The sequence below is a fragment of the Suncus etruscus genome, chromosome 4, assembly GCF_024139225.1.
Source record: "Suncus etruscus isolate mSunEtr1 chromosome 4, mSunEtr1.pri.cur, whole genome shotgun sequence".
In the NCBI taxonomy this organism is placed as follows: Eukaryota; Metazoa; Chordata; class Mammalia; order Eulipotyphla; family Soricidae; genus Suncus; species Suncus etruscus.
The window spans coordinates 18,196,231-18,218,623 of NC_064851.1; the positions used below are offsets into that span (position 1 = coordinate 18,196,231).

The 22,393-nt window shown below is 38.8% G+C and overlaps 1 pseudogene; it reads right to left on the reverse strand.

The window, feature by feature from the left end:
* Nucleotides 1-19,648: 19,648 nt before the first annotated feature.
* LOC126006990 (TM2 domain-containing protein 2-like) lies at nucleotides 19,649-20,319 on the reverse strand (annotated as a pseudogene).
* Between the last annotated feature and the right edge of the window lie 2,074 nt (nucleotides 20,320-22,393).

Here is a 22,393-nt window from a genome sequence, read left to right on the forward strand (position 1 = left end):
TATACATACACATATATCTGTATCCCTTCACATACCTTCACACACATGCCTGGATATATATGTCATACATGCACATGTTTGTATATGTATATACCTACAATACATACATATTGCTTACACATATCTGCACAAATACCTATGTCTGCTATATATGCTTCCTCACACACAGGCTTCCCACATACCTTTACACACATGTCAACATATACAAACTTTATTCATAATTGTGTGGATGTCGCCACAAGCTTATATTTATAACCACAAAACACTTTGTTCACAATTCCCTCATGTAAACACCAAACCACATACATGCTTTCTTATGCATATATACACACATACTTATAGACATAGATACTACACAGTCATTTTCACATCAGCCAAGGATCAAGAAATCCTATAAATTAATTAATATTAATTAATTAATAAGACATTAATTCTATTCACCTCTTTGAGATACTTGATCTGATACCTCTGAGTGATCTTCTTCTTTATTCTTAACTCCCACTCTCCTTAAATAGTAAAGTTCAGAGTTGTAGAAATACCCAATGGGGTTGAGCTTGTGTTTTATGTCATTCTTGGCCTATCAATAACAAATGTTGTGTTTGAAATAGACCTGGACATTCTTTTTAAGATCTTAAAACACTTTTTGACAGTAACTATATGGAAACGAGAGGTGAGGTCAGGAAGTCTTTTTATTTGCAGAACCTGGACAAACACAGTATAGCTAACATAAGGTCAGGAAGAGAGAGGGGAGAATATGTACATAGATGATTTAAGTATGTGTACATTGACATAGAAAGGAAGTTTCTGGATTCTTATGGGCTAATTGCTGGTAGATTTGAAGGAAATATATATATATATATGTATATATATACACACACAAAATGTGCAGAGGAAAAAATGGGGGAAGCAAATATATGCTGTGGTCAGTGAAAGAAACCAACCAGGATCCTGGAACCATGGAGGCTTGATGGTGGCAGGTGGCCTGCATGTTACCTAAGTGTGCACCTCATTAGTTTACTCAAGATAGCATCTTTGAAGTGATGTCTCTTTCCAGATGAGCCTTTGCTATCAAAGCTAAGCGGGGTACTTACAATACAAGTAAAAGAAAAGGAGAAACTGAGTTGACACCAAGATCTGACTCTAGATCTGAGTCTAGAGCTTCAGAATTCATGATGATGACTAATTTTCTAGGTGGCTAAGATGGTAAATTTAGGGTACTGGCACATAAAAACCCAGACAATATGCATGTAAAACAATTGTAGAGAATGCTACCACAGTTACTTAGGCAATGGTTTAAATTGAACTCAATGGTCAGTGTCAAATTTGAAAACTTTCAGTCTTCTTGGAGGAAGGCCTTGGATGTCTATTAAAGAATTTGGGACAACTTTTGCTTTGGTTCTGGTACTTTTACTGTCACATCCAAAAAGTTATTGATACAATCCATTCAAGCAATTCTTTCCCTATTTTTTCCTTATACTAGTTCTGTACTCTCAAGTCTTACATTAGGGACTTTAACCTACCTAGAGAATATTTGTGAGTGAAATAAAAGAGATGCAGTTTTATTCTCTTAGGTGTGAATAGCAGAACTGTTTCCCCAGAACCATTTATTGAATAAATTCTTTTACTATTGCCTATTCTTGACTTCCTTGTCAAATATTTGACTAATTGTTGGTTTATTTCTGGACTCTGTTCTGTGTCATTGATCTATGTGTCTGTTTTTATTCCAGTACCTTATTGTTTTGCATACTATGTTATTGTTGATAGTTGTTGTTGTTTCTAGAAATCACTCTATGCTCAGAAATATCTCTATTGGTATTCAAGAAACCATATGTGGTACCAGGGATAAAACCAGAGTAGGCCACATGCCAGGCAAGTGTCTTAATCTCTGATCCCTACTATATATTTTTTTAATAAAGTTGAAAGTTGGGGATTGTGATGCTTCCAGCTTTACTCTTCTGTCTCAATATTGGTATGGCTATTTATGGGTATTTTATGATTTTGTATAAATTTTAGGATTTTCCTATTTTCACTAAAAATGCTACTGTAATTTTGATAAGAATTGTGTTGTATATAGATGACTGGGCAATGTGAATAATGTTTAGTAGTGTTCATTCTTTCAGTCCCAAAACATGGGTTCCTTTTAATTGTGTCGCCTTCTGTTTCTTTCACCAATGCTGTAGTCATCAGTATAAATAAATATATTTTACCCCTTAAAAAAATAATTTGGTAATATGGGGCCGGCGAGGTGGCACTAGAGGTAAGGTGTCTGCCTTGCAAGCGCTAGCCAAGAAAGGACCGCAGTTCGATCCCCTGGCATCCCATATGGTCCCCCCAAGCCAGGGGCAATTTCTGAGCACTTAGCCAGGAATAACCCCTGAGCATCAAATGGGTGTGGCCCTAAAAACAAACAAAAAAAAAAAACAAAACAAAAAAAAAGAATTTGGTAATATGGGGCCAGAGTAGTGGCACAAGTGGTAGGGCATTTGCCTTGCACTCACTAACCCAGAAACACTGCGGTTCGATCCGCAGTGTCCCATATGCTCCCCCAAGCCAGGAGCGATTTCTGAGAGCATAGCAAGGAATAACCCCTGAGTGTCACCACACGTGGCGCAAAAACCATAAAAAATAAACAAACAGAAATTGAAATTCCATATGATCTAGCAAGGCCGCTCCTAGGGATACCTGAGGATCACAAAAACACAATACAATAATGGCCTTTGCACTCCTATGATCATAGCAGTGCTATTTGCAATAGCCAGAATCTGGTAACATCCCAAATGCCCAACAACAGATGAGTGGCTAAAGAACCAGCAGCACCTCTATACAATGGACTACTATGCAGCTGTTAGAAAATATGAAGTCACAAAATTTGCTTATACGTGGATAGTGGTGAAATTTCCCAGTAAATATCCTGAGGAGTGACATTCAGGAAATGTGTAAATATTAGTACTCTCTCCCACGGGGAATTGTATGAGAAGAGAAAGAGAAAAACCTTTAAAATAATAGCCTGTCAGCAGTAAGGCACTTACTTTGCACATGTGAAACCCTGGATATGATCCTTTATGTCATAAAATCATCATCATAATAAAAGGCTGGCCTGGTAGATGCCACCAAGTAAGTTCAGTAAATAGTGTGGAAACAATTGCTTCTGTTGCTAGTGTCCTTGTATAGTCAGGCTCCTGACCTGAGTGCCTTTCTGATTGGGATGGAAACCCCACCAGGCACAATCCATGGGAAACAGGCAAAGGCCTGTCAGTAGCTGCCTCTTCAGTCTGGAGACTGTCTGAAGTCCTAGGTGTGAAGTAACTCCTATAGAAACTCTCAATAGCTTTGCCATTATACAGTCTCCTTGGCAGGTATGAAGTAAATGTGGAAAGTGCAGGGTCCAGGCAGATAGTATAAAGATTAGTGTAATTGGCTGCCAGAACATCACCAGGTGCAGGACCCCTTTATGGACTGTTATCCCTGACACCATGCCCTCAAAAGCCCTCAGGCTGGGGCCGGGTAGGTGGCGCTGGAGGTAAGGTGTCTGCCTTGCAAGCGCTAGCCAAGGAAGGACCGCGGTTCGATCCCCCGGCGTCCCATATGGTCCCCCCAAGCCAGGGGCGATTTCTGAGCACATAGCCAGGAGTAACCCCTGAGCGTCAAACGGGTGTGGCCCAAAAACCAAAAAAAAAAAAAAAAAAGCCCTCAGGCTCTCACAATGATCCACCAATCAGGTTGGCTGAAAATCATCAGGAGTGACTTCTGAGCTGAGAGAATAGCGTGGTGGGGGGATGTTCTCACAAATATATGAGCAGCTCACATGGTGTGGGTTTTGTTTTCAAGGTCCTCTGAGGCAACAAACCTTATTACTACCCTGGGAATCAAATGAAGGTGCTCAAGGAAGGGTGACTAGTATGCAGGTCACTTTTTCTAATTTTTTAGTCTTTCCCGAAAGAGCCCATTTTGGAGGAAAAAAATATTTTTCTCCACAGTCCCTTCTCAGTGTGTCCCTAACTGAGATAAACAAGAAGAGCATGTTAGACCCAGGCAAAAGCCCTATCTGAGGTGAGGGCTCTGCAGTTAAGAATATGCCTCCCAGCCCTAGGCCTCTTCCATCCTATGAACTCAGACTTGAAGTTCTGGAATTTCCTGTCCTAATGTTCTCTTCTAATGTTTAATATCTCTCCAACAACCTGTGTATACTTGCCCAACTTCATTCTCCTGAGTGAAGGAGACACATGTCACATGAGTGTTATGCCAAGAGTGTTATGCTGGGGGCCCTAAAATGTGTGTGGAGGGGGAGATGCAGTCCAGACTAGAAATAGATCAAGTAGTGGGGTCGGCAGTCACTTACTCTCAAAATTATGAAAATAAATCAGAAATGGGAGTTTCACTTTGCTCAGATAATAGGTACTAAGACTAGAAGATTGCTGCATCATATGAATCCCATAAACATTTTTTTAACTTTCTGGAAAAAGAACAGTCTTTGGATGAGGATAATACTAGATTTGAATTCCCATATGTGGGGTGTGTAGTCAAAATACAAACACACTTGCAAGTGACTAATTCCTTAACCTATTGATTGCATCATGGTCTCTCCTCAGTGCACTATTACCATTGATATCTATATGAACATATGTTCTTACTTTGTATCTTTAAATAACTAAAGGCAGAAAGTATAGGGAGAGGTTAGTGTCAGTTTTTGAAGACAGCCAAACTCCCCGAGTTCTTGTCCCACTTACATTTCTCTAGAATAAATAAGAGGCTGCTTGGCCTTCTTCTACTATCTTTTTGATTTATTTAATCTTTATTTAAACACCTTGATTACAAATATGATTGTAGTTGTATGATTTCAGTCATGTAAAAAACACCCCCTTCACATTCCCACCACCAATGTCCCTAATCTCCCTCCTCCTCACCCCACCCACACCTGTACTCAAGACAGGCTTTCTACTTCCCTCATTCATTCACATTGTTATGATAGTTCTCAATATAATTATTTCTCAACAGCACTCATCACTCTTTGTGGTGAGCTTCATGTCGTGAGCTGCATCTTCCAGCCCTCATCTCTTTTGTCTCTGAAAATTATTGCAATAAGACCATTCTGCGTCTTTCTCTCATTCTCTCTGACTTACTTCACTCAGCATAATAGATTCCATGTACATCCATGTATAGGAAAATTTCATGACTTCATCTCTCCTGATAGCTGCATAATATTTCATTGTGTATATATATGTACCACAATTTCTTTAGCCATTCATTTGTTGAAGGGCATCTTGGTTGTTTCCAGAGTCTTGCAATGTAAATAGTGCTGCAATGAATATAGGTGTAAGAAGGGATTTTTGTATTGTATTTTTGTGTTCCTAGGGTATATTCCTAGGAGTGGTATAGCTGGATCATATGGGAGCTCAATTTCCAGTTTTTGGAGGAATCTCCATATTGCTTTCCATAAAGGTTGGACTAGACAGCATTCCCACCAGCAGTGAAAAAGAGTTCCTTTCTCTCCACTTCCCCTCCAGTACTGCTTGTTTTCCTTCTTTGTGATGTGTGCCAATCTCAGTGGCATGAGATGGTACCTCGTAGTTGTTTTGATTTGCATCTCCCTGATGATTAATGATGTGGAGCATCTTTTCATGTGCCTTTTGACCATTTGCATTTCTTCTTTTACAAAGTGTCTGTTCATTTCTCCTCCCCATTTTTTGATTGGGTTAGATGTTTTTTCTTGTAAATTTCTGTCAGTACCTTGTATATTTTGAATATTAGTCCTTTATCTGATGGGTGTTGGGTGAATAATTTCTCCCACAAAGTGGGTGGCTTTTGTATCTGGGCACTATCTCCTTTGAGGTGCAGAAGCTTCTCAGCTTAATAGATTCACATCTGTTTATCTCTGCTTCCACTTGTTTGGAGAGTGCAGTTTCCTCCTTAAAGATGCCTTTAGTTTCAATGTCATGGAATGTTTTACCTACATGTTGTTCTATATACCTTATGGTTCCAGATCTGATATCAAGTCCTTTAATCCATTTGGATTTTACCTTCATACATGGTGTTAGCTGGGGGTGAGTTCGCTTTTTTGCAAGTGGCTAACCAGTTGTTCCCACACTACTTGTTGAAGAGGCTTTCTTTGCTCCATTTAGGATTTCTTGCTCCTTTATCAAAAACTAGGTGGTTCTATGGCTGGGGAACATTCTCTGAGTACTCGAGTCTATTCCACTGATCTGAGGGTCAGTCTTTATTCCAATACCATGCTGTTTTGATAACTATTGTTTTGTAATACAGCCTAAAATTGGGGAAAGTAATGCTTCCCATATCCCTTTTCCCAAAGAGTGTGTTAGCTATTTGAGGGTGCTTATTGTCCCAAATGAATTTTAGCAGTGTTTGATCCACTTCTTTGAAGAATGTCATGGGTATCTTTAGAGGAATCGTGTTATATCTGTACAATGCTTTTGGGAGTATTGCCATTTTAATGATGTTGATCTTGCCAATCCATGAACAGGGTATGTGTTTCTATTTTCACGTGTCCTCTCTTATTTCTTGGAGCAGTGTTTTATAGTTTTCGTTGTATATCCTTCACATCTTCAGTCAGGTTGACTCCAAGATATTTGAGTTTATGTGGCACTAATGTGAATGGGGTTGTTTTCTTAATGTCCATTTCTTCCCTGTTATTATTGGTCTATAAAAAGGCCATTGATTTTTGTGTGTTAATTTTGTAGCCTGCCACATTGCTATATGAATCTATTATTTCTAGAAGCTTTTTAGTAGTCTTTAAGGTTTTCTAAGTAGAGTATCAGGTCATCTGCAAACAGTGAGAGGTTTCTTCCTTTCCTATCTGGATTCCCTTGATATCTTTTTCTTGCCTAATTGCTATAGAAAGTACTTCCAGTACTATGTTTCATAGGAGTGGTGAGAGAGGACAGCCTTGACTTGTACCAGAATTTAGAGAAAAGGCTTTTATTTTTTCTTCATTGAGAATATTTGCCATTGGCTTGTGGTAGATGGCCTTAACTATATTGAGAAAGTTTCCTTTCATTCCCATCTTGCTGAGAGTTTTGATCAAGAATGGGTGTTGGACCTTATCAAATGCTTTCTCTGCGTCTATTGACATGACCATGTGATTTTTATTTTCTTGTTGTTGATGTTGTGTATTATGTTGATAGATTTACGGATGTTAAACCATCCTTGCATTCCTGGGATGAAACCTACTTGATCATAGTGAATGATCTTGATGAGGCATTGGATCCTGTTTGCAAGGATTATGTTGAGGATTTTTGCATCTGTGTTCATCAGGGATATAGGTCTGTAATTTTCTTTTTTTGGCAGCATCTTTATCTTGTTTTGGTATTAATGTGATGTTGGCTTCATAAAAGCTATTTGTAAGTGTTCCTGTTTTTTCAATTTTATGAAAGAGCCTGGCCAGGATTGGTAGTAGTTTCTCTCGAAATGTTTGAAAGAATTCATTCTTGAATCCATCCGGGCCTGGAGTTTTGTTTTTGGGCAAACTTTTGATTATGGTTTTAATTTCCTCAATAGTGATAGGGTGTTTAGATATGCTTCATCCTCTTTATTCAACCATGAAAGGTTATATGAGTTCAAGAATTTATCCATTTCTTCCAGGTTTTCATATTTAGTGGCATAGAGTTTCTCAAAATAGTCTCTGAATACCCTTTAAATCTCTGCAGTATCTGTAGTGATCTCCCCCTTTTCATTTCTTTTTTTTTTTTTTTTGGTTTTTGGGCCACACCCGTTTGACGCTCAGGGGTTACTCCTGGCTATGTGCTCAGAAATCGCCCCTGGCTTGGGGGGACCATATGGGACGCCAGGGGATCGAACCGCGGTCCTTCCTTGGCTAGCGCTTGCAAGGCAGACACCTTACCTCCAGCGCCACCTACCTGGCCCCCCCTTTTCATTTCTAATACATGTTATCAAGTTTCTCTTCCTCTCTTTCTTCGTGAGTTTTTCCAATGGTCTATCAATCTTGTTTCTTTTTTCAAAGAACCAACTTCTGCTTTTGTTGATCTTTTGGATTTTTTTTTTCTTTTGGGTTTTCACTTCATTGATTTCTGCTCTCTGCTTTGTTATTTCCTTCTGTCTCCCTATTTTTGGGTCCTTTTGTTGATCATTTTCTAATTCTATAAGCTGCGTTATTAAGCTATTTATGTATGCTCCTTCTTCCTTCCTGATGTGTGCTTGCAAAGCTATAAATTTTCCTCTCAGTACTGCTTTTGCTGTATCCAAAAAGTTCTGATAGTTTGTGTCTCTGTTGTCATTTGTTTCCAGGAAGGTTTTGATTTCCTCTTTGATTTTATCTCAGACCCACTGGTTGTTCAGTAGCAGGCTGTTTAATTTCCATTTGTTAAAGTATTTCTTCTGTGTTCCTGTGTAGTTCACATCTAATTTCAGAGCCTTGTGGTCAGCAAAGGTAGCCTGCAAAATTTCTATCCTCTTGATTTTATGGAGGTATGTTTTATGTGCCAGCATGTGGTCTCTCCTGAAGAATGACCCAAGGAATTAAGGACCTGGGATTGTTATCCACAGTGGTGTAGTACTAAAATGTAATTTCCCCTTTATAATTATCTCCCACTTCTAGAAAAAAAGAATCACATTAAGACATGCTTGCAAATTCAGTCTAGTTATTGTAAAGTTGGTCTAGACTTAAGTGCAGCATAATCCACAGATGCTTTTTAAGCTTGGTTTATCAGAGATTTTCATAAGGAATCTAATGTTCAACTTTTCAAAGCTTCTCAATGTTAAAAAAAATCCAAGCCAAGGGGCTACAGTTATAACACAGTGGGGAGGCATTTTCCTTGTACTCAGCTGGCCAGGTTACCCACCATATGATGGGGTCCCCTGAGCTTAGCCAAGAGTAATTTCTTAGTGCAGAGCCAGGAGTAACCCCTGAGCACCACCACTGGGTATGGTTCAAAACAAAACAAAACAAAACAAAAAATCCAAGCTAAGAATTCACCTCCAGGGGCCGGGCGGTGGCGCTAGAGGTAAGGTGCCTGCCTTGCCTGCGCTAGCCTTGGATGGACCGTGGTTCGATCCCCCGGTGTCCCATATGGTCCCCCAAGCCAGGAGCGACTTCTGAGCGCATAGCCAGGAGTAACCCCTGAGCTTCACGGGTGTGGCCCAAAAGCAAAAACAAAAACAAAAACAAAAACAAAAACAAAAAAAAGAATTCACCTCCATCAGATCTTTACTGCAAATACTCTGCCAGGAATGATCCTTCAGCACAGAGTCAAGGAGTCAACACTGAGCACCACAGATGTATACAAACACACACACACACACACACACACACACACACACAAGCTTTCATCCTATTTTACATATATTTAAATAATATGTTCTTAGCACAAATCCTCATACAAAAAAGCTTCATATGTTCAGACAAAGCCAGCCATTATCCTAGCTGTTTTGTGTTCTTGTGAACTCAAAGTCAAATAGGACTTCTTCAAGGTAGAAAATGAAGAGGGGTTCACTTGGTCAATGTATTCATGGAAATGATAAACCCCTAAAACATTCCAATATTGCATAGCAAGAGATGAACCTTGATTAAAGTTTTTTATTTCCTGTGCACTTACCAGAATCCTTGTTAATGAAAGCATGGGCATGAAACTAAATAGAAATAGCTAAGTGAAAAGAGGACCTCTTCCTCCTTGCCAGAAGCCTCAGTAATCCTGAGGTAACTTTGCTGAGTTTTTTTTTGGTGGTAGGAATACTTTCTAAGGCATAGCTCTTAGTTATGTTTCATTCAAAGGTGACCTGAAAAATCTAGAGGGTGAAGTTATAGAGGGCTTAGAAACTGTGACATCTTAGGAGAAGAAAGTCTGCAAAGATCTTTAAGTTAGAAATGTTAAGCTTTTCAGAGATTACTGCCAGAGATGCCTTTTGGAAATCAAGGACTTACAATTCAAAGCCCATTCCAAACAAAAAATAAGCAATTACTAATGAGTTCCTTTCTTTCATCTCCACATAAAACCTTTGAGAAAGATTTCAATTACTTATATTTGTTTATATTTATTCATTTTTCCTATTACATTAATCTTATGTGTTAAAGTTCTGGATGACATCACTACAAAGGGACACAGAAGAAAAACTTTAATACCTGGAAGTTAAACAGCCTAATACTGAATAACCAGTGGGTCCGAGATGAAATCAAAGAGGAAATCAAAACCTTCCTGGAAACAAATGACAACAGAGACACAAACTATCAGAACCTATTGGATACAGCAAAAGCAGTACTGAGAGGAAAATTTATAGCTTTGCAAGCACACATCAGGAAAGAAGGGGCATACATGAATAGCTTAATAACGCAGCTCATAGAATTAAAAAATGATCAACAAAAAAAATAGGGAGACAGAAGGAAATAACAAAGCAGAGAGCAGAAATCAATGAAGTGGAAACCCAAAAAACAATCCAAAAGATCAACGAAAGCAGAAGTTGGTTCTTTGAAAAAAGAAACAAGATTGATAGACCACTGGCAAAACTAACAAAGAAAGAGAGAGAGAAACTTGATAACACGTATTAGGAATGAAAAAGGAGAGCTCACACCCACTGGTGCTTGCAGCTTGGTGGGGCTCAAGAACCATGTGTGTTGCTACATGCAACCCAAGTCTCCCTTCTGCAAGACATACCTTAAACCGTCTTGTAATTATATAATTGTGTGTGTGAGTGAGAGAGAGAGAGAGAGAGAGAAAGAGAGAAGAGAGAGAGAGAGAGAGAGAGAGAGAGAGAGAGAGAGAGAGAGAGAGAAGTTTATGGTTTATGTGAGGAGAAAATATCCTGCAGTGTTTTGGGCTACTCTGTTCTAGAGGTCACCTGAGTTGTACATAGGGGAAACCATAGAGAAATGTATATTAAACTCTGATTCTCTGCATGCACATCTTTTGTATTAATATATTGGCTTTGAGCCTGTGTGGGGAAAACTTTTGTTAAAATTTTCTGGTCTTTTTAAGATTATTTTTCTAATTGTAACTGTGATTTACATTATTGTCATTGATACATCTACACACACATCAGTCCAGAACTGCAACTACCACCAGAGTATATTATGGGCAGATTTTTAAGAATGTTTTAATAATTTTAATATTAAAGAAATTTCAAAATGTGAAAAAAAAAGGAGAGATCACTACTGATATTGCAGAGATTCAAGGGGTAATCAGAAACTACTTTGAGAAACTCTATGCCACTAAAAATGAGAACCTGGAAGAAATGGATAAATTTTTGGACTCTTATAACCCAGGTGAACTTTTACAAGGCAAAGGGATTGGTGAGAGAGAAGAAGTTGGGGGATGCTTTTGTTTTGGGTAAAAGCAGGATGTAATCTAACACTAGAGTCAATCCCTAAAAGTGGTATTGTTGGATCGTATAAGAGCTCAGTTTCTAGTATTTTAAGGAATATTATAAGACATTTGTATTTTCTAGTTACTTTCTTTTCTTACCTACACTGTACCAGGAATTAGCTCTACAATATCCCATTGGGTGAAGGAATGGAGAACCACAATAGGGGATAAAATTTTAACACGAAGACCCTAGATCTCTGTTGTACTTTACTGTGGAAGTACCACTCATTTCCCCAAAGACTCAAAGGAGTACATAAGAGGTTTCCATTATTTTACCTATAGGATTCCTTTCCTCATGCCTGTAGCCAGCACTCTCCTGGAGCAAAGGGCTTTTGATCCTATCCACATATTTAGCTCATCATGGCTTTGAGACAGGAAGAAACTTTACACATGTTTTTGGTTTTGGTTTTGGTTTTTGGGCCACATCTGGTGGTGCTCAGGGGTTACTCCTGGCTGTCTGCTCAGAAATAGCTCCTGGCAGGCACGGGGGACCATATGGGACACCGGGATTCGAACCAACCACCTTTGGTCCTGAATCAGCTGCTTGCAAGGCAAACACCGCTGTGCTATCTCTCTGGGCCCGAAACTTTACACATGTTACAGTCAATTACAACCTTTATAAATGAGGATCTTATTATCTCATTTTGTTCTACCATATGGTCTAAGTCCTGCTGCTCTGGGGAGATCATTGACTTATTATGGCAATTATAATCTTTGGGATTGAACTATAGGCAATGCACAGCAGATGAAACACACAAAAGCACAAAACAGTTATTAGTTATATACTCTTTAGTAAACACCATCAGGCAACTTTGAAAAGAAAAGTTTATTATAGGATCTAGGAATTATACAGTAAGGCCACACGGTGAGGTTGTTAGGAGAAAAAGGGCAGTTTGCTTTAGGGTTGAGTTTGCTTTTATTGAGGGCAAAGGGAGGGGAACTAGAGTTTGTCAAGCTCACTCCAGGGATGTATTTAACACATGAAAGCATGAATTTAAAGCACTATTAAAAAAATAAAAAAAGAGGGCTGGGAGCTGTTATGCAAACAGTAAGGCATCTGCCTTGCCTAGGACAGACCGTGGTTCGATCCTGGCGTTCCATATGGTCCCATATGGTCCACCAAGCCAGGAGCGATTTCTGAGCGCATAGCCAGGAGTTCCCCCTGAATGTCACCAGGGGTTTTGTCACCCCCCCCAAAAAAAGAATAAAAAAGAAAATGAAAAACTAAATGGGTAAAAGGTCAGTTAACTGACTTTTACAAGAATCCTTAAAACTAAGGACCTCATGGGACAAATAGTACAGCCTGCCTTGTATATGGCTTGCCCAGGTTCATTACCTGGCATCCCATATGGTCCTCCAAACTCCATCAGGAGTAATTCTTGAGTGCAAATCCAGGAGTAACTCCTGGGCTTCACACAGTATAGTCAAAAAAACAAAAACAAAAACAAAAACCACCAAGGGAGCCTCTTTGGGAAGATGTCCTAGCTCTTGATCTAGATGTGCGACTGGTCTCCCAGTTTTGAAATGGATGCCTTTTAAGTGGATGCCTGTTATCACAGTTTCAGACAGGTTTGTGCATTGCTAAAAAGGAAGGCAAGCATTCAACTGTCAGTTTGTACTACAGTGGCTAACTGGTAGATTCAATTATTTGACTTATCCAAATCCCTGCATAATCCCCATTTTATCTGCTCCTCAGATGACAGAATAACGTGAAATATAGGAGAAAACCTATGCACTGTATCAGATGGCCACATTTTGGAATATTTTATAATGACCTCTGACAGCAATTATGATCAGTTATTTTGAGTGCAGCATTTAAGTACCTTCCTGCAACCACTGCAGACTGAGGCCTCATTTGCACAGTCTGTAGGATCATTGATGAAGCATTGCTCCTTTTCCTGCTAGGTGCAACTTTTTGCAATAGAAGTAAACTTTTCATTTTTTCCTTCTGCCTTTTCACTCACACCAATTCACCTCTGTTAGTTTCAGGATGTCTTTTTGACTCTCCAGGTTGAGACTATTTTGTTTTCAGGGAGCCCAGCAGAGGAATGGATAATAACAGGCAAAAGGTCCCTTTCTACTTACTTGAGCCTAACACCTCTACCTCCCCTTCTTGCTCTTCATTCTTGACCTTCTTCTTCCATTTCCATATTGGATACTGAACCAGAGATAATCCTGGAGGAATAGTTGACCTATAAAAGAATGAACATTGTTAAATAATCTATGAATGTCATTTGAATGTCACAGTTTTCAGATAAATGGTATTTTATTCCCCACCCCAGATCTGATGGTATATGGTTTTCATGTGTCCTTTGTCTCCTCTACTTTGAGGCTATCCAGCCTTTCTTTATTCTTTGAGAGTACAGTTCAGATTCTATACCAGGCTTTGTCTGATGTTTCTTTAAGCTCATGTTGAGATTATACATTTTATGTGAGAATAGCAAAGAAGTGATAGAGTATTGTACTGTTCTCTAGGAATATTACCTAAGTTGACATGCCCTGCTATAATACTGTCAAGGTCATCTAACCACTTGAAAAGGCTAATGTCTCTCAGGTTTCCTCACTGTAAAGAAACCATATTTTTTGTAGTTGGTATCCTGAGGAGATATATTTTGAGGCCACACAAATATTCTATTTCTGGGACCAGAGCAATAGCACAGTGGTAGGGCATTTGACTTGCATGCGGCTGACCCAGGACAGATCTGGGTTCAATCCCTGGCATCCCATATGGTCCCCTGAGCCAGGAGCGATTTCTGAATGCATAGCCAGGAGGATCCCCTGAGCGTCACCAGGTGTTGCCCAAAACCACGCACACAAAAAAAAACCCAAAACAAAAAATTATTCTATTTCTCATCATCTTCCTACTCCCTAACTTTAGCATTATTATGGTTTTTTATTACTATAGGAATGTATATCTTTATTTTTAATTAATATCTTTATTTAAGCATCATGATTACAAACATGTTTGTAGTTGGATTTCAGTTATAAAAATACATACTCTTGCATTTATTATGGTTACTGTCTGCAATAATTATTACTGGCATCTTTTAGTTTCCTCTTTCCTCCAATACTAAGAATTTGGACCATACTGTATATCAAAAATGTCAGGTAGTTCCTTGTACTTATTTATTCATTTGGATTCATATCTATCATTTTCATCTCTGAATTATAATTCAATGCCATCATTATTTATTTTCTAAATCAAATTGTTCTATCTTAGTCGCGGGAGACATCTTTAAGTTCAGAGTTGTGTCCTTTGGTGTTTCAATCATCTTTTAAGTACTTCATTATTCCAGTCCTTAAGTTGTTATATGTTGAAAAGGTTTTTTTTTCAAATGTTGGAATCAACCATTTTTCTGAGAAATCTAGAGTTTGTTTAATTTAGTTTAGTTTTTGTTTATTTAGAATTGTAGAGAATGGTACTTAGAAACCCTTTGATTACTCTTTCAAATTCCTCAATTAAGATAGGTTTGTTAAAGTTTTCCAGATCATCTTGGTTCAAACTTGGAAGGTTACAGGAGTCCAAAAATTGATAAATTTCTTTCAGGTTCTATTGTTTTGTGACATAAAGATTCTCAAAACAATCTCTCATAACCCTATAAAGTTCTGTAGTATTTATATGACTTCTTTTTTTTCATTTCTGATTTTCTTTATTAAGTTTTTCTCTCATTTTCTTTGTGAGCTTTACTACTGGTTTACCTATCTTGTTTATTTTTTCAAAGAACCAACTCTTGCTTTCATTGATCTTTTGGATTGTTTGTGGGGGTGTCCAGTTCATTAATTGCTGATCTAAGTTTATTTCCTTCCACCTGCCTACTTTTCTCTTAATCTGTTGATCCTTTTTCAAGTTCCTAAATTGTGCCATTAAGTTATTTATGTAGACCTTTTCTTCCTTCCTGATAAATGTTTTCAATGCTATAATTTTCCTCTCAATACTGCTTTTTCCATGTCTCACAAATTCTGATAGTTTATGTCTTCATTCTCATTTGTTCCCAGGAACTAAAAAATTTTTCTCTTTAATTTCATCTCGCACCCACTGGTTGTTAAGCAGTGATCTATTTGAGGTATTAAAGTTGTTTCTCCATTTCTATTTGTAATTCACCTCTATTTTGGGTGCATCATGATTGAACAAGAGAATTGGTGCAATTTCTATCCTTTAGATTTTATGGAAGTATGTTATGGCCAAGAATGTGTTCTATCTTGGAAAATGTCCCATGAGCATTGAAGAATAAAGTGGATTCATCTTTTGGGAGATGAAAAGCCCTATCTGTGTGTGTTTTGTATGATGTATGTATGTATGTATGTATGTGTGTGTATACATACTAAGCCACTCTCTTCCATTTTTTCCTTTAAAGCCAGTACATCCTTGTTGAGTTTTAGCCTGGGTGACCCATCAAGAGGTGACAGAGCAGTGTTGATGTCTCCTACTACTACTGTGTTGTTATTGATGTCTTTCTTCAAGTCTATTAGCAGTTGTCTTAAGTATTTTTCTGGCCCATCATTGGGTGCATATATGTTTATGAGGGTGATTTCTTCCTGATGTACATATTCCTTGTTTATTGAGAAATTACCCTCTCTGTCTCAAAACCTTTTTAAGCCTGAAGTCTGTCATTTGATATTAGGATGGCCACCCAACCATTTTTATTGGGTTGTTCATTTAAAAGATTGTATTCCAAACTTTGACTTTGAGTCAATGTTTACTTTGACTATTTAAATGGTTTACTTGTAGGCAGCAAAATTGGATTCAATTTTCTGATCCATTTTGACACTCTGCATCTCTTGATTGGTACATTTACTTCATTGACATTGAGAGAGATTATTGTCATGGGGTTTTGTGTCAACTATATGTAGAAGTTTGACATGTTATTGGAATATGTTTCACCTTAAAGTAACACCTTCCATTCTTCTTTTTTTTTTTTTTTTTTTTTTTTTTTTTTTTTAAATTTTATTGGGCCACACCCTGTGACGCTCAGGGGTTACTCCTGGCTATGTGCTCAGAAGTTGCTCCTGGCTTCTTGGGGGACCATATGGGATGCCGGGGGATCGAACCGCGGTCCGTCCTAGGCTAGCGCAGGCAAGGCAGGCACCTTACCTCCAGCGCCACCGCCCGGCCCCACCATTCTTCTTTTAAGTTTTGTTTTTGATCCTGTAAAGTTCCTGAGTTGCTGTTTATCTGTGAAGGTGGTGTATATCCTTCCTTCAACTGGAATGGAAGTCTGCCTGGGTGAATTATTCCCAAGGCTTTCATTTCATTGAGTATTTTTTACTGTATCCCACCACTGCCTTTGGGCCTGGAGAGTTGCTCATAATAAAGAATAAATTTTAAGGATACTTCCTTGTATGTTATTTCCTTCCTTGCTCTGGCTGTTTTCAGTAGCCTGTCCCTTTTTATATTTTCAACATTGTTACTAGAATTGCCTTGAGGTGCTTTTGTTTGGGTCTCTTTCAGATGGTACACTTCGGGTATCCGGAATGTGAGTGCATATACTCTTCAGCTCTGGAAACTTCTCAGCAATGATGTCTTTGACTGTTGATTACTCATAGGGGTTATCTTCCTGGTGCTTGGAGACTCCGATGATTCTTATGTTGTTTCTGTTGAAATTATCCCAGAGTTCTGATGTTATCTGTTCAATGATTTTAAGCATTTTTTCTCATCATTTATTTTAAGGTTCTTTTCAAACTTCTTTTGTTGTATGGTGGTGTTGTGTTGCTCATTTTCCAGCTCACTAATTCTGTCCTCATCAGCTGTCTTTCTACTGGTGAGACTTTCCAGTGAGTTTTTCTTTTTTGTTTTTGTTTTTGGGTCAGACCCAGCGGTGTTCAGGGGCCACTTCTGGCTCCGTGCTCAAAAGTGACTCCTGGCAGGCTTGGGGGACCATATGGGATGCTGGGATTTGAACCACCTTCTGTTCAAATAAGCTGCGTGCAAGGCAAATGCCTTACCACTGTGTTATTCCTCTAGCCCTCCAGTGAGTTTTTCATTTCGCCCAATAGGTTTTTCAGTTTTGTCATTTTTGTTAAACGATTTTTGGTGGTTGTTGTTGTTGTTTTGGTTTTGGGGCTGTACCTGGCAGTGCCCAGGAATTACTCCTGGCTCTGTGCTCAGAGATCACTGCTGGCAGTGCTCAGGGGACCACATGGGATGCTGAGGATCAGCCACTTGCAAGGTAAATGCCCTCCCCACAGCCCTTATTTGAAGTTTTTTTTTTATTTCTACTCTCATATCTTCTTGAATCTTATTGGCTATCCATTCCAGAGCTTCTTTGAGTTCTTTGAACATCCTTAACATTTCTTCTCTAAAATCCTAATCAGAGAGACTATATAGGTGACTGATACTGGTTTGATCTTCAGAACTACTTCATTTACTAAGTGTGGAGGAGTTCTGCATTGCTTTCCCATTGTAGCCTTTGCACTTTGGTAATGTTTTTAATGTGATGTGCTGGGACTCGCTGACAGGAAGAAATGTGCAGTCACAGAGCAAAACAAAACGGCTGCATTGATCTTCTGCAACCACTGGCCTGGCACAGGATGCTTACCTGATAAGATTTGATCATATCACTGAATCTCCTCAGGCTCTCCCCCCCTCTGATCAAATCACAACTGAGTATTAAATTTTCTCAAGAGCATTTTCTACATCTAAATTATGATCACATGGCTTTTTCTATAACTGTTGATGTGTTGAACTACATTAATTGATTTTCAAATATTGAACTAACTTTGAATCATCAATTAACTCATTAAAGACCTAACAGAAGGTTTATAAGCTTTTCTTCTTTTTTTTTTTTAGGGAAAGAGTTAAAGAAATACAGTAAAAACTATGTTAGAATGGCAATTGTTCTTTGCATAGGCACAGCCAAATGTGGGAGACATGGAAAGGAAAAACCGTGATCTAGATATAAGGAGATCTCATCCCTGAAGTTTTCTGGCATAAAACCAACTCTAGGCTCCAGGCATACTAGGTTGTCCAACCCAGGTCATTGTCTGTAGTGCCAATAAATTGTTTTTCTGCACAGTCACTGTTGTTGGTGTCAGGTTTCTGTAGTTAAAGGTCCTGGATTCTGTGCATATCCTACATTGAAGTCAGGATGATGTGGAGTGTCCTCTAGTTTCACTTCACAGTTAGAAGGCAATGTGGATATCCCTGCCCTGAAAACAAGTTGATGTTATGTCTTCTTGGTGTTAAGGGACCTCTCTTGGAGTAAGTCGATGCCAGGGCAGCGGTAGGGTCTTCTGTGGTAGAGGATTGCTCCCAGGTGATGAATAACACTGTAACTTTACCAAGAACCAAGTTATCAAATCTTTTATAAGAAACTATTTGTTTTTCCAAGGTCAAGGCTTCTCATATTATCCCACTGTGAAGTATTCTAATACTTGGATAAAATCTTGTTTTAATCAGTCTGTACTGTAGAAAATCTAAACTTATAAATACTAAGTTTTAGGTAGAAAATTTCTATCTGATCAACCCAGATATATTTGATATTATTGGCTTTAAAAACTTAATTAGAAGGAAAAAAAGAATATACTATATGTACTACCTCTGGAGCATAATAGAAACTACTAATATAGAAGTTCATTGCAAACATCTAGTTTCTAGCAAGACAAATATAATTCTGAATTTTATGCTATCTTCTATAAATATTTAAGTAGCAGTGCATGTTGGCAAAATTTATTGTTATTTTTTGTTTGTATGTTTTGGGCGACACCCAGCGGTGCTCTGCATTCAGAAATCGCTCCTGGTGGACTCGAGGAACCTTATGGGATGCTGGGTATCAAACCTGAGTTCATCCAGGGTTGTCTGCATGCAAGGCAAGCACCCTACCACTGTGCTATTACTACAGCCCCAAATTTATTGCTAAATTTAAATTCAAAAAGTTAGAATTTCAGCTTATATTAATGTCAATGAATATGCCTATTTACGCTGAAGATTTTCATTGGTTCAGTTTCAAATGTCCCCTGCATTGAAGATCTGAGGTCAAAACAGGCACAGACTCTAAATACTCACTTTGTTTATTTTGTTCACTTGTTCCAACGGATTGATGACATTGCAATGTTCAGAAATAAAGAATATGGAATTCCTCCTGCTGCTTCTTTAGTCACTCTCCTTTATATTTTGTACATGAGCAAAGATGCCAATTTGATTCCTTGTCATTTCTAGTTTGGTGGTACAGTTTGAGTGAAAATACAAAGTTCCAGAAACCTTTTAAACAAATGTAATCCCTCCATAGTGGGAAGCAATGGCTAGGCTTGATATCAAGAAAGAGTTTTGAGCTTATAAATATTAAATCAGAGGACTTGACTCTGGGGGTAATAATATCAGCTCTTTAGTCTTTTTTGCAAACAGTACACCAACTGCTGCCATCACTTGGCATTAAGCCTCTGGTAATAAGCAAAATACGGTCAACAAACTACCAAATGCCAAGTCTTCCAAGTGTCAACAGTTTCCCTACTGCTCTGCCAGTGTGTTCCAGATGGAAATGATCCACTCCAAAGCATCCCAGGAAGAAAGAGTAGAGTAAGGTCCAAAGCATTCCAGGAAGAAAGAGTAGAGTAAGGTGGTTATGAAGTAGTGTCCAGTAAGTTTATACAGGTTTATTCTTTAGTAGGAAGATTTCTAGGACTGGCACATTCAATTCTATTTAGAGCCCAGCACTGAACTGAAGTGTGTTCTACATCACTGTAGGCCTGTATAACCACTGAATTTGAGATAGCCATAATCAAACTCATGGGATATGGTTGTATTTACAAAATGATCCACTGTGTCTTCCCATTAAGAGCAAAAGATAATTGGAGTGTGGTTATCACCATATTCCCACGTTGGGGCACCAACAGAGCTCTCTGGGTGGGCTGCACCAGGGAAGGAAATCCAGGGTTCCTCAGTAGCATTATACAAATGGCTCTGAGAGACACAATGCAGCAGCAGTAGATTCCCCAGTAGCAAAGCTGCCTGACTGCACAGAAATAAATAACTCACTGGGAAACCTCCCACCATCATCTTCCCAGGTCTCAAACATAAGCCCCAGCCTGCACTGTGGATCCAGGCCCATCCTGGTCCTATTTTGCCTGTTTTATTTCCTGCTGTTTCCTTATTGGTGAGTGTTAGCAGTTCTTTGTATATTTTAGTTAGATACTTCTACTGATGTACTGTCTAAACTTTTGCTCCTTACCTATGGCTATGTTGTTTATAGAGCAGAGGTTTTTAGTTTACATAAACCAGCTAAACAACTCTTTATTTCCATGATCAATGAGTCCATGTTGGTAGCCTGAAATCAATTACAGCATGAGTACTTACATATAAAAAGTTGGCAAACTCTGCTGCTGAGAGATAATACTGAGAGATAGATAGATGATTGATAGGTGATAGATAGATAGATAGATGATAGATAGATAGATGATAGATAGATAGATAGATAGATAGATAGATAGATAGATAGATAGATAGATAGATAGATAGATAGATAGATAGATAGATAGAGTAAGGTGCTTGCCTTGTGTATGGCCACCCAGGTTCAATCTCAAACACTGCATATGGTCCTCTGAGCAGTACTAGGAGTGACCCATGAGCACAGAACCAGAAATAAAAACCAAGCACCACCAACAAAAAAAGTTGACAAACTACAAATTAGGACTAATCAGGATAGGTTATTAGAGCTGGGGAGATAGTACAGTGGGTAGGATGTAGCTGACATGAGTTTGGTCTCCAGCACACCATATGGTTCCCTGAGGTTGCCCAGGATAATCTCTGAGTTCAGAACCAAGAGTAAGACTTGGGCACAGCCAGATTTGACCCCAAAACAAACAAAATTGGTAATGAAACGTTAGACAACAGGCTGACCATCGATTGTTGACCTTTCACTGAGGTGTCTCAGTGCTGAGCTGACTTTTACTCTATTGATGCCTTTTAGTGGGTTTGTGTATGTTTGTACACCAATAACTATTGATATATTTTAGATCATTTTTATTTCTTTTCATTTAATTTATTGTTCTCATTTCACCTTTCTCATGAAGATGTATCCTTAAAACATATTATTTATATACCAACATGTTGATGCCATGCTGTGTCCTGCCTAAAAGCATCTGGTACAGAAAAAATAATCCAGCTACATACAATCCTCTGAGCTGCCACCATGAGCCAGTCAGTCAGGTCACCATAGAGAGACATAGAAGGGGAGAAGTTATTCCCTGCCCCACAAGGAGCTCTTTGTCCTCCTCTCTCACACTCACTTGGCTTTCTAGTCTCCTCTTCCAGTAACCCCTCTCTAAAAGACTGCTTTGCTTTGGGCTATGTAGGCATGGCCTTGAGAGTCTGACCAGGGTCAACTCAGCTTTGCGACTAACTTAGCAGCTGTGTGACATTGGTAAGTCATGTCTCTTTCTGGGGGTCTCGGCACAAATTATGTATGATAGAGATGCCACCACCACTCAGGATGCTTCATGGACACAGGGGACTAAATGTACAAAGTAAATGAAGCTAATGGTATATAGTGCTAATTATGTCAGTGATACAACAGTCATTCAATAAACAGATTTTCTAGTTTCCAGCCTGTTCCTCTAGAATTCACCTCTGACTTACTCCTTAGTCATCAGTGCATGACACAGGATATTCCAGTAAGGGACGTCTGTCCCCAAGTTGCTCCAGTCTCAAGGGAAGACAGAGGACTAGATCTGTACAGGCTCATGAAATTGCTATGGAATAGTAAATTTGGTTTATCTAGAAATATAAGTAGGTGATACACTGCCTTTCAATCTACCTTGAACTTGGAAGCATCACTTTAGCACCTGTGCTGGGATGTCAGGGGTGGACGATTAGCAGATGTCTGGGACTGTTAACTACAAGCATAGCTTGTAAGGTTTCATGTGGTGGAAAGCAACTTCTCTCCCCCATATTCCACAGCTCCTGTGGTACAACAGTGATTTGCAGCATCTTATTCTTGCCAGTCCCAAATCTATGAAGTGTTGAGGTTGGAAAAGTGCTATAAAGGAAATAACTATGAAGGTTGAGGCTTGTCTGCTCCTGATTGTTGATCTCACCAGCCATCTCAGGTAGGGCCAAGACCCACTGCTGGAGC